Source organism: Folsomia candida, unplaced genomic scaffold (assembly GCF_002217175.1).
Source record: "Folsomia candida strain VU population unplaced genomic scaffold, ASM221717v1 Fcan01_Sc041, whole genome shotgun sequence".
NCBI classification, from domain to species: domain Eukaryota; kingdom Metazoa; phylum Arthropoda; class Collembola; order Entomobryomorpha; family Isotomidae; genus Folsomia; species Folsomia candida.
Genome location: NW_019091233.1, coordinates 84050 through 94961, shown reverse-complemented (window position 1 = coordinate 94961; position 10912 = coordinate 84050). Strand labels below are relative to the sequence as shown.

At 36.1% G+C, this 10912-nt stretch overlaps 1 long non-coding RNA gene across 3 annotated transcripts; it reads right to left on the bottom strand.

Annotated features, from left to right (window-relative positions):
* Positions 1-42: 42 nt before the first annotated feature.
* On the bottom strand, positions 43-2103 carry LOC110861425. 3 transcript variants are annotated; one of them, XR_004833182.1, is made up of 6 exons: positions 1895-2103; positions 1026-1625; positions 749-958; positions 539-679; positions 252-422; positions 43-192 (listed from the first exon to the last, which is right to left on the bottom strand). It is a non-coding gene; the product is annotated as an uncharacterized LOC110861425 (long non-coding RNA). The 3 variants fall into 3 exon arrangements; XR_004833181.1 differs by having other exon boundaries at positions 539-676; positions 1702-2098; XR_002549053.2 differs by having other exon boundaries at positions 539-676; positions 1895-2096.
* Positions 2104-10912: the final 8809 nt, after the last annotated feature.

The following is a 10912-nucleotide window of genomic DNA, read 5'->3' as shown; positions in this document are numbered from 1 at the left end:
TGAAGGCCTATAAGCCTACAAATCTTTGCAAATCTGGAAATCTTTGTCTAATAATGATTCAATTTTTCTTATTTGGATCAAGGGCATTTCTGCTGAGTTCTCGTCGTCAGAGCTATCATTAGCCAATTCGTCCTTAATTCGGATATTAAGAGATGGCACATTTTCAGATGGGGGAGAATCTTCTGGGAATTTCTGAAACACGATAGTTTTTTTTATTTACAAGTACAAGACTAACCACCCTATTTACCTACCATTGATTTCAAATCCAAGTCAGATTTCAAATGACAAACTCGTGTCCCAACTTTTAGAATTTTGGCATTTTTCAAAAGTAAAGTTCGACAAAATTCACAATGTTCAAGATTTCGGCTGATGGTACCGCAGTGGGAGCAAACTGCTTCGTATCCAGGTATTATGAGTGGCATCTATAAAATAGAAGAAAATTATGTACACAATCCTTTACTCAAAATGTGATAATTATGAAAGCATCCTATTAATTCTTCCGAAATTGTAGGGACAAAAAGTCATAATTATTTTCAACCTTGAAAGTTACGTCAACATTTGTGGTTTCCTCCAACTTGACTTTTGACTTTGACCAACCAGAAATTTAGTGAGATTAAGTGGTTCGGTAACTTCAACTGATGGTGAATTCTCTCCTTTCCTGTCCGACATTACTGGTCTGCTTAATACCAAATTTAAAATTAAACCCAACACGGGACGGACATCATGCTTAAATAATTCTAGTACTTACTCCAGCTTGATAATATTATTTTGTGTGGAGTTTTTATTATTGATCCCTCCACTGCCAACAGTTCTGTTGAATTTGGTTTTGGGTTTAGTCAGAATTTTTGGTTGTCTAATTCTCCTATTTTTCGACTTTCTTGCTTTCAAGTCTTCCAACGGATCGTATTCCGAGTCTGATGAGTACTCTGTGTCAGAAGATGACGAATCTAAAGCTTGACTAGAAACACAAGAATTAATAATACTGTCGTAAAAAATTAAAGATTGTACTTAATAAACCAACTTACTCCTCGTCCTCCACCCCACATTTTTCCAACTTTGAATTGTTTCGATTTTCTCTTCCCTGCAAAAAATAGGAATAACTGCAAAATATATAAGTAATACACACATCTATCCTGATTATCTATCACTCTTTTAGTTAGCTCTTTCAGTATAAGTTGCAAATTGTTAATTTGTTCCGAAATATTCCAAGATTCAAGTACAAATTCCTTGAAACATGATTCACAAGGTTCAGCACTGTTGGTGTTGATGGTGCTCGATACTCCTTCATTCGTTAGCATTATATGTTTCCAATCTTGAACCTGTTTCTGGTACAATCTCTCACGATGCATCTTCATACTAGAAATGTCAATTTTACAAATGATACACTTTGGAGAGGAACTCCTGCAATCAGATCCAGTGGCGAAAGATTGTGATGTTTTTGAATCATTCTTATTGGAAGAGGGGACAGAGATCAAGCTGCTTGTTGTTTCATCTAATTTTGTTTTAGCAGGCCGTCCTCCACGTTTTGTTTTTGGTTTGGATCTTGCAGTGGACAGAGAAACTCGAGGTACAGATGACGATAAAAAAGGTGACGACGACCCATCATCCCAACCAGGTGGGGGTACCTAAATACAATTTAATAAATATAATAATAGTAATAATTTATTTTAATAATAATCCTTACAAACTCATGTCACATACATACAGTTACAGGTTATAACATAATCATGTATTATTTATTTACTCAAATCCAAGTATGAATAATTCACGAATAATTTATAATGTATGCCGCATACATCACTACATATTAAATTCAAGATAATAAATGTCAAAATATTAAAAATATAAACACGTAAATAAATTCCAAATAAAACGTTTGCCCCCAAATTCTCACTTCTTCCTCAAAGGATGATGGGGGATTTTCGTCCCCCTTCACACCAGCTTTGAGTAGTAGTTTTCTCTTCCTTCGTGCCATAATTAATTGTTGATGAAGTTGCAGTTTTTTGTACTTGAACTTGTTTGAATTAAATCAGATACTCTCATCTGTTTACTTTCACTACTGAGAGTAGCGGATCGCTTCCCGGTGTCCATCATCATTCCCTTTGTTTGGGCATGCTCGGTCTGGGTATGTATAGATATGCATGAAACAGTTCATGAGAATTCTCATCACTAATAATATTTCACTTGTTGTGTACATTAATTCAATTAAATAAGATATACATAAGCGTATATAATAATAAATTATGTTAAAACGTAATCAATAATTATATTAAAACGTAATCAATAATTATATTAATATTAATACTATTACAGGTTCAAATGTCACATTTGCAGTAACCGACCAATAATTTTAACGATATTTTATGTCATAAGGGCCGATAAGGGTAGTAAAATACAAAATAAATATTACACCAAGAAAATCAAATTGGATCGTTTTTATCAATTTACCACGTTGAATATGTTTAATTTAATTAAGAATCAGTTTTGTCTTTCTCCCATTCTCCACCTTCAAGCAATATACTTATTACATTGTTACTTTAATATATTAGTAAGTTCACTAATTTCCAGTATAACAATTATGGGAGTCATGCATTTAAACTTCTAGAAACATACTTGTAGGTATATTTTCCTCGCTCCCGCTCCAAATGAAAAATACATGACACGATATATCAAATCGATATAGAGCACGATTCCATCGATCCAGCATCAAAAACATGATAAATTGTAAGAAGGGGTATTATGCTTTCCTTCATCGAACCACATCTTATTTTCACTCTGGAAGATTATGTTATCTGTTCGTATAAAGAATTATTGGACAAAACTATTTCTGCTAGAGGAAATTATTTTTAATTTGAATGTCTACCGGGAGGATAACATTTAAAATTGTATTACAAATTAAGACGATGTGAAATTTGCGTGGACGTAATACTTTTCTGCACACGAATTATATATGCGAAATAGCATTTACATTTGGTGAACTAATTCTGACAAAAATGTAGTAATGCACTTCATTTAATTAGGAAAATGTCTTTCTATATGCCACCAACTTCACTTCCATCAAAATCTCTTCTCTAAGTACATCGGTAAAAATATTTTCGACCCCCACAGGTCTAATAAGATGGTGCATCTTCAAACTCATAAATTCTATTCGCAAAATACACATGTGTGCTCAAGTTCAAGTCGATTAGATCAATTAAAAGAAACTTATCGCGAGTCATACCGACGGACACGACGATTACATAAGCCCTGGTTCGGGCCAAAACCTAATATTTCGATGCAGTAAAAAGACCCTTCTCCAAATCCATTCAACGTCACGTCTTACAATTAACAAGTAACCCGTAAACAAATCTACCTCTATACCTAAATAAATTCAGAGTAAAATCCGCAGATTATAACTCTAGTGTATTTCTTCTTACTCCTATTAGTAAAATGAACTATCTACAAATTCAGAAAATGTGGGGCACGAGACCAATTATTCAATCATCGTTATTACACATGCAATTAAATGTGATATATTTTGATGAATATTATGATTATATGTGACACTTATTTGTTAGTTAAAGAAAAACCTAACAACCCGTAGTGAAGCATATTATACATCATTGCGTACATGGATTCAATTCTGCAATTGTTTGCTGGAATGATTTGTGATAACCATATGAAACTTAATTTGTATTAGTGACGTATTATTGTTGAAGGAGAGGATTGATTATTATTGTTATCGGTGGAGATTGCTCATGGACGTGTTTTGTGCCACATAATTTATCATGATAATTATCCTCCTTATCTTGACCATTACGGAAGGCATAGAGTTTTAATATGAATTCGTATCGTGATTTCCACATTGAACAGAAATGAATTCAAGAATTAGCCTTAACTTAACTGCGAAACTCACTTATTGAATTTGGAATGGGGTTAAATTATTTAAACCCGTTTTTTTTAATTCTGGAATTTAAAACTTTTTCCACTGACACACTTCTAGAAGATTGTTTTATCGATTCTAATCAAAAAGTTTTTAGAAATTGTTCAAAAAAATTTGAAATCTTGTAATGGAAAATTTCAAAGTGTTAGATTTTCAGATCGGGATCGATAAAATAACCATCTATTATTATTTCGGTGATACAATTTACACTTTGATAATAAACGAATGTGTATTTTCGATTTTGCAAGTAGATCAATTTTGTCGTGTATATTTTTTGCATGTAAGTATCACCATCTTATTGAAGGATTGCAATTTTTTAAGTTACTACAAGATAATATTGATATACTTATTTTGCCAATGATGTGCAAACTCACAACTGACATAAATCCATTTCGTGTCAAATCACAGCATACAATTCTTATTTACCTTGCAAATTTAGTGCCGTATCTCAAGCTTATGTAAGTTGCAGTTGCAGCCAAAATTATGAATCTACCATCTATATTATAATTTACATAAGTTGGTCCCGTTGAAATTATCTGTGATATTCCAGTGTTCTGATTGGTCGAGAGAATAGTAGCTCCGCCTCCAACTTTAAGTTCTTCAATATAACTTTAAACTATGAATATGACTTTACAATGTGACTATGACAATTAACTTGTTTATGAAATTGAAATTATGAGAATGGCTGTAATTGTTGATATGGCTGTAATTGTTGATATGGCTGTAATTGTTGATATGGCTGTAATTGTTGTCGCTGTTATTGTTGCTATGCATATTAAATGTTTCAGAGTTTGTTAAACAAAAAATCCATCGGACTTGTGTCAGGTGACTTAATAGGGATTTCCGAGTTAGATATCAAGGTCATTCCGGTTCTTGCTTTTAAATCTTGGGCGTACTGCTGGGTAAACTTCGCAGTATGTGACGATGCCGCGTCGTGATGGATGAAAACTTTGTCCAACTCCCCAGGGTACTTTTTTGGAATTTCGACTTCTAACTGTCGTAAAACATTGTCCACATAATACTTGGAGTTAATTTTAGCATTTGACCTGACAGGTATTAATTTTATCACCCCACGGCCCGTCATTGCACCAACTACCATGAATCGATCAGAGAACTTTCCTTTTTTCTGTACTTTTGTACTTCTGTACTTTTTCTGTACTTTCTGTACTTTTTTTCTGAACACATATTTTGATACTCGGTTCCGGTCCTTTGAGTAACAAATTCCTCATAACCTGTTTCAGTCTTCGACGAAGAAGAGTGCCTCATCCAATGTGACGACATACTCGGACCTTTTACCCGCAAGATGACCCTCATAGAGCTTCCTACTGTTTGTTTTTCTGTTTGCAATATGACATGGTTTTAATGCGTGGAGTTTTGCTTTCTTTTGCACGGTTTTTCCAAAATCTTGAAGGATGATTATATTAACATACGACATGGATATCTGGCATTGCTTTGCGATCTCTCTTTGGGGCGGGGGATTCTCCTTATCGGTGAGACGGTCAATTTTCTTCAGGATGGCAGAATTCTTTTTTGAGGGGTATGAATTTCGTGGTACACCTTGGCCGGATGCAACTGATTGTCGTCGCTTTCCTTTGCAATTGACAATATTATATATTGTGTTGACACACAAATGAGTTGGGGTTGGTATGCAAAGGGCATCAAGATCCAAGTCGGCCCAGTGGTGAGCCTCTCATCCTAATTGAAGATGATGAAGCTTTCGATCATAAGAGAACCACTTGAGAAGAAACTTACTGGATGAAATTTGAAAGAATCTCTGATCAATACTATTAACGTTATTGAACAATTGGGTCAATATTATTAAATTTCGTAACTTAACCCTACACGAATGTCAATACGTTATAACGCATTTCATTTTTCGAATTAGAAAGAAACAGTACACATACTTTTGATACCATGCTTACAGTGATGTTTAAGTAATTATCATATTTATTTACTTGCACTGTATTTATATATCCTTTAACTTGCTTCAAGTTCTTGCAAGACGATCTATGTCCGAGTACATGTTGTGATGAAAAAGCATACATTCTCAATTTCGAAGGTGACAGATGCACCTGTATGAGTGTAAGTTGTAAAGGTTATTTACATACCGAATCCGATCGTAATTAATTAACGTTTTCCATTGTAAAACTCCATGGCAGAAGGCTCGAGTTTATATGAATTTAAAAGTGGATAGAATCATTTTACTTGACTTTATTTAAGATATGAATCATTTGAAAAAGTTAAAAATACAATTTCCATCATTCTTTATCTGCAATTAACCACATGTCCATTGCATTACACATAAATATTATATACTTCCGTTTTTATGGGCAAAGAAATTACGTTGGCAGATGACAGGTGGGATGGGAGCATAATGTTGGCTGTGATGGGACTGATCTGAGTCATATTTTAAAAAGATGAGGAAACGAAGCCAAAAATACAACTTGATTTCACTGCACGATACTGCCTCCTCAATTATGATATCCTCCAAGTAGATACATTCCTTTAAACTACCCAGATTACAGAAACAAACCGAATAGAGAGAGGCGAATGTTTTACACGACCCACATTTATGCTATTAGTATCATTTTGAGACCACTTGTCCCCTCACTACTCAAACAGTGATAGGATTTGGCATGAAAATGGGATACATTAAAGTGATAGAGGGAATCTGGTTAGGTTATGAATACAGTTTTTTCCTTCCTGCATTTCATTTCGAACTTGACATCTCCTCACTTCGGACGGGTATCAGATAGGTTTAGAACAATACAATATTTTTGGCCACGTATCTCCCCCCCCTGGAATTTTGTTGCCGGGTTTCTTGGTTGACATTAGGGGGTCAGGTTTCGTTGATTTCCATGACCTGGCTCCACCGAACGGCAAGGCCTCAAAGTACGCCAAAAACGGTCATTTTTTGGATCTTTGGTCGGGAACGGTTCCGAATTTCGAGTTTAAATTTGGCAGGCTTTTGGTGTAAATAAGACCAAAAGCTATCGAATGCAGTTAATTTCACGTCGCGATGGGGGTGTGGTCATGGAAATCAACTAAACACGACCGCCTAATGTCAAATATGGCAAGAAACCCTGACAAAATTCGAGGGCCGGGAGAGTGGTGGCCAAAAATATTGTATTCTTCTAAACCTATTCTGCACGATACGCAACATTCATTCCTTTCTTTAGTGATTCATTCCATCCTGAGAAAAATAAGATAAATGAGCTCGCCCCATTCTCTCAAACCGGAAGGCCCCGTTCCCACAGGGAGGCGACGTTCCTCATCGGCCGCAATTTCAAGCGGCCTTGCAGAAGTTACGCATAGAAAGGATAAATTGTTGGTGAGGATGAGGAATTTTCCTAACCTATGTACATTGGTCAGAAGTATGTATACAGTTTTTGTCAGGTAAAAATGAGTGTTGAGAATTACGACCTGGAAGAACTCTCCATTCGAACAGAAGACGGGCAGATACTGGTGGTGGGGAAACAGAGGAAAGAAAATCATGCAAAAGATGCAGCGCTGAGGTCTTTCACTCGTAAAATTGCAATACCTGAAGGCATGGAGGGGGCCGGGTTAAAGTGGGAGGTAAACCTGGATAATATTCTAACAATTACTGTCCCCAGAAAAGCTAGCTGAGTGAAGAAGTTATAACCGAAGCAGATTTATGCACAAACCTTTACCATTACAATAACGGTGGCTATGCACTCTGCCGAGAGAATTACAATATTTGAAAGTAAGCTCTTAAATTACTTGATTAGCAAAACGTTAATTCTTCTCAGATTCAATTCAAGGGATTGTGAGAATGTTGTACAAGTAATGAAACAAGTAATAATATAAAATTACATAAGGTCTGTAAATTGTTAATATTATTTCACTTAATGCAGCATCATCATAATCATAAATATTACTCACTTTCGCGCACGTGACCAGATTTTCATGCAACTTGATACCCACCACAAAAGCAGATGTGAGATCTGGACATTTTTGCACAAATAAATTACATTTTACATTACTAAGTAGGTATTTGTAAATAAATGTAAGTCTTACATCTGTAACTTACAGATGTAAGGAAATCGTAGTGTTAATGATTTAATATTCCATCCATCCTAGTTGAAAATGCCAAAATTTAAGGAGGAAAACAAAGCGTTTCTGCCCTCATCGGAATGGGTATTCGTTTTGCAGTCATAAAGTTCTGAGTCACGTCCCTCTCTCCATAATCAAGTTGCAATTTCATCCATTCATAAACCAACCTTTTTTAAGTGTCAACTCAACATTTGATTCCACTTGCAACACTGATTATGGTACTGGTTAGGCTGGACGAGTGCTACGGAAGAACTTATGTAAGCAACTATTATGCACTCTTCCCACATCTTTCTCTTTGGTCGACTTTCTCCTCCACTTTCCACAGCTTTCACTCTTGGGTCACAAAGAGCAAAAGCTGTGGAGGAGGAGAAAATTCAAAATAGAAAGAGATAAGCGGTGGGTGGAAGTGTTAATAAGTGTGCCTTGCATAGCAAGGAATGGGCAGTGGTCAGTGGGCAGTGGTCAGTGGGGAAAAAAATGGGCAGTGGGCCGTGGTCAGTGGGCAGTGGGGAAAAAATGGGCAGTGGGCAGTGGGCAGTGGGGAAAAAATGGGCAGTGGGCAGTGGGCAGTGGGGAAAGAAATGGGCAGTGGGCAGTGGAGAAAAGTGGTCAGTAGTTACCAAATTGGGCAGTACTGCCCATGCGCATTCCTTGCTATGGTGCGTTAACACAAGGTGACGGTGGTGAGTGAAATTTACTCAATTCCATCTGTCATTTGTCAACTTTGTGTTATGTTTATTTTAATTAAACAAAGTAAAATAGATTAAATTCCCATCCAGGGGTATTGTGCTGACCTCCGGCATGGAAAGTGCGTGGGGCTGTAGAATATGTGCGTATGGAAGCAAATGCATGCATGCAACCTTTGCAGAGATGAAAATGTATGGAAAATGTGTGGTGAGCAGACAGCATTTGATTAGACATACACATTTTTGTATTAACATTGCATGATACTTTTTATACGTCGGAAGAGCCCCATTACTTCATTTGTGCTTTGTAAAATATTTATGACCCAATTTTAGCCCAGTGCTGATCCTACAGAGTCGAATAAATCATGAATAAAATGGAGAACGCATTATGCAAATATTTCTTTTACAAATGGCCAGCTATGTCAACTGTATTATAGCAAGATATTCAAACCATGTACTTTTTATTTTTCTCTTTGCTGCTCCTCCTAAAGTCCCTGTTTCTCTCTTTCATGCAAATATTTTGTCTTGTTGTTCAAATATTTCAGTTGAATAAATGTTGCCATCTTCCTTATTGACAATCCCAATTACCCAATCCTTAAGAAACAGAATAAATAGATCCAGGTTGTACATGACAATAACATGTTGATCGCACTTAATTGAATTTGCTTCCCAATAATACATTAATTTTAATCGATCTATAATTTGGCATTAAATTTCATTACAATGAAAGCATAGATAAAACAACACAGGGTTTCTTTGTACCCTCATCAGCAAGTTCAAGTTCAAAACACGACGTTATTATTAGCATAAGTTACATGGGGAATAGCAAAGTTGCACTTTTTTGCAAGAGTTACTCCAACACGAGTATGCACTCAGTTAACCATAAAGCCAAAGAAATCTCTTCTTTAGTTGAACTTTGCACATTCTCAGGAATAAAAAACTTTCCTTCCATTCACTTCGTTTCATAGGTATGAAACTCAGTAATGATTTAACTCCGCAACTATACGACGTATGTATTGCGGATTCATTCTGGGGATCATGAATTTACTCATTTTGTTTACTCAGCTTGAATACAGAAGGCCAGCAGCTTACGCAATTTGTTCATCTAAGAGTTAGGTGCTGTTCATAACATATGTAACGCAAAAAAGGGGGGAGGCTAAGTTGATACGTGTTAATAGTTGTGTGTAGGAAACAAACTCTATGATTTTGGCCTTACGTACTTTATGAACAGCACCTTAGCTCAATTCTAAAAAGTTTTAAATTGTAATAAGGCATAAAGCTTTTATGGGCAATTATTTTGTAAGCAATTATAAAACATTTACAAAAACCTTACAGTCTTTGCGACTTGAAATCACAGAAAAATTAAAATCTCGTGGCTGGTTCTTAAATTAATGTAAATTAAAAGGTGAGCTGGGTTTCCAATTATGATTTAATGGATTATGTTAACATCACATATTTATTAAACAACACCTCCCTTTAACTTGTCACCAAAGGATTTTAATATACTTTTTTAAGTGGTTACAGCAAATACGGGTGTCGAAAATAAAGGTGTGGGGAGCAAGCACGCTGAATGCTCTCACTGTCAAAGTGGAGGCCATAAAGGAAGCTGCGGACCCAAGGGCGGAGGTGACAGCGGTGGAAAAAGCGGGAGAAATAGAAAACGCTGCCATCATAAAAGTTGAAGAAATTAAGGCGGGTGGCGTCAAAGCGGAACAAGTTGCTATTTTAGGGAATTGTTATCTGGTATACGAGGGAACGTTGATAAGTCATTGGAATCTTATCTTCAAAGATAAGATAGGGCATTGGAATTTTATCTCTTCAGACGTTGTACATCATATATCTCGTGTACGAAAAATCAAGACGATCCGTCTACCCATTCTTTTTCCAAAAATCCTACAACCCAAACATCACAAGCAAAAATGGATTTTAGCAAAATTGAGATCCGATCCACAATTCGGGTTTTTGCCCTGCAGGGCGAATCCGCAACGGAAATTCGTGAAAAATTGCAGAGACTTTACGGTAAAAGCACCCCACCGTATAGCACAATTGCTGGTGGACAGAGTGTTGAAGATGAACCACGACCAGGGCGACCAATTTCTGTAGCTGATGAGTTCATGCGTGAAAAAATCAAAGTGTTTGTGGAACAAGATCGCCGTGTTACTGTTTTTCAAATAGCCAAGGAAATGGGAATTTCAACTGAAAGAGTCAACTACGTATTACATAAGAAGTT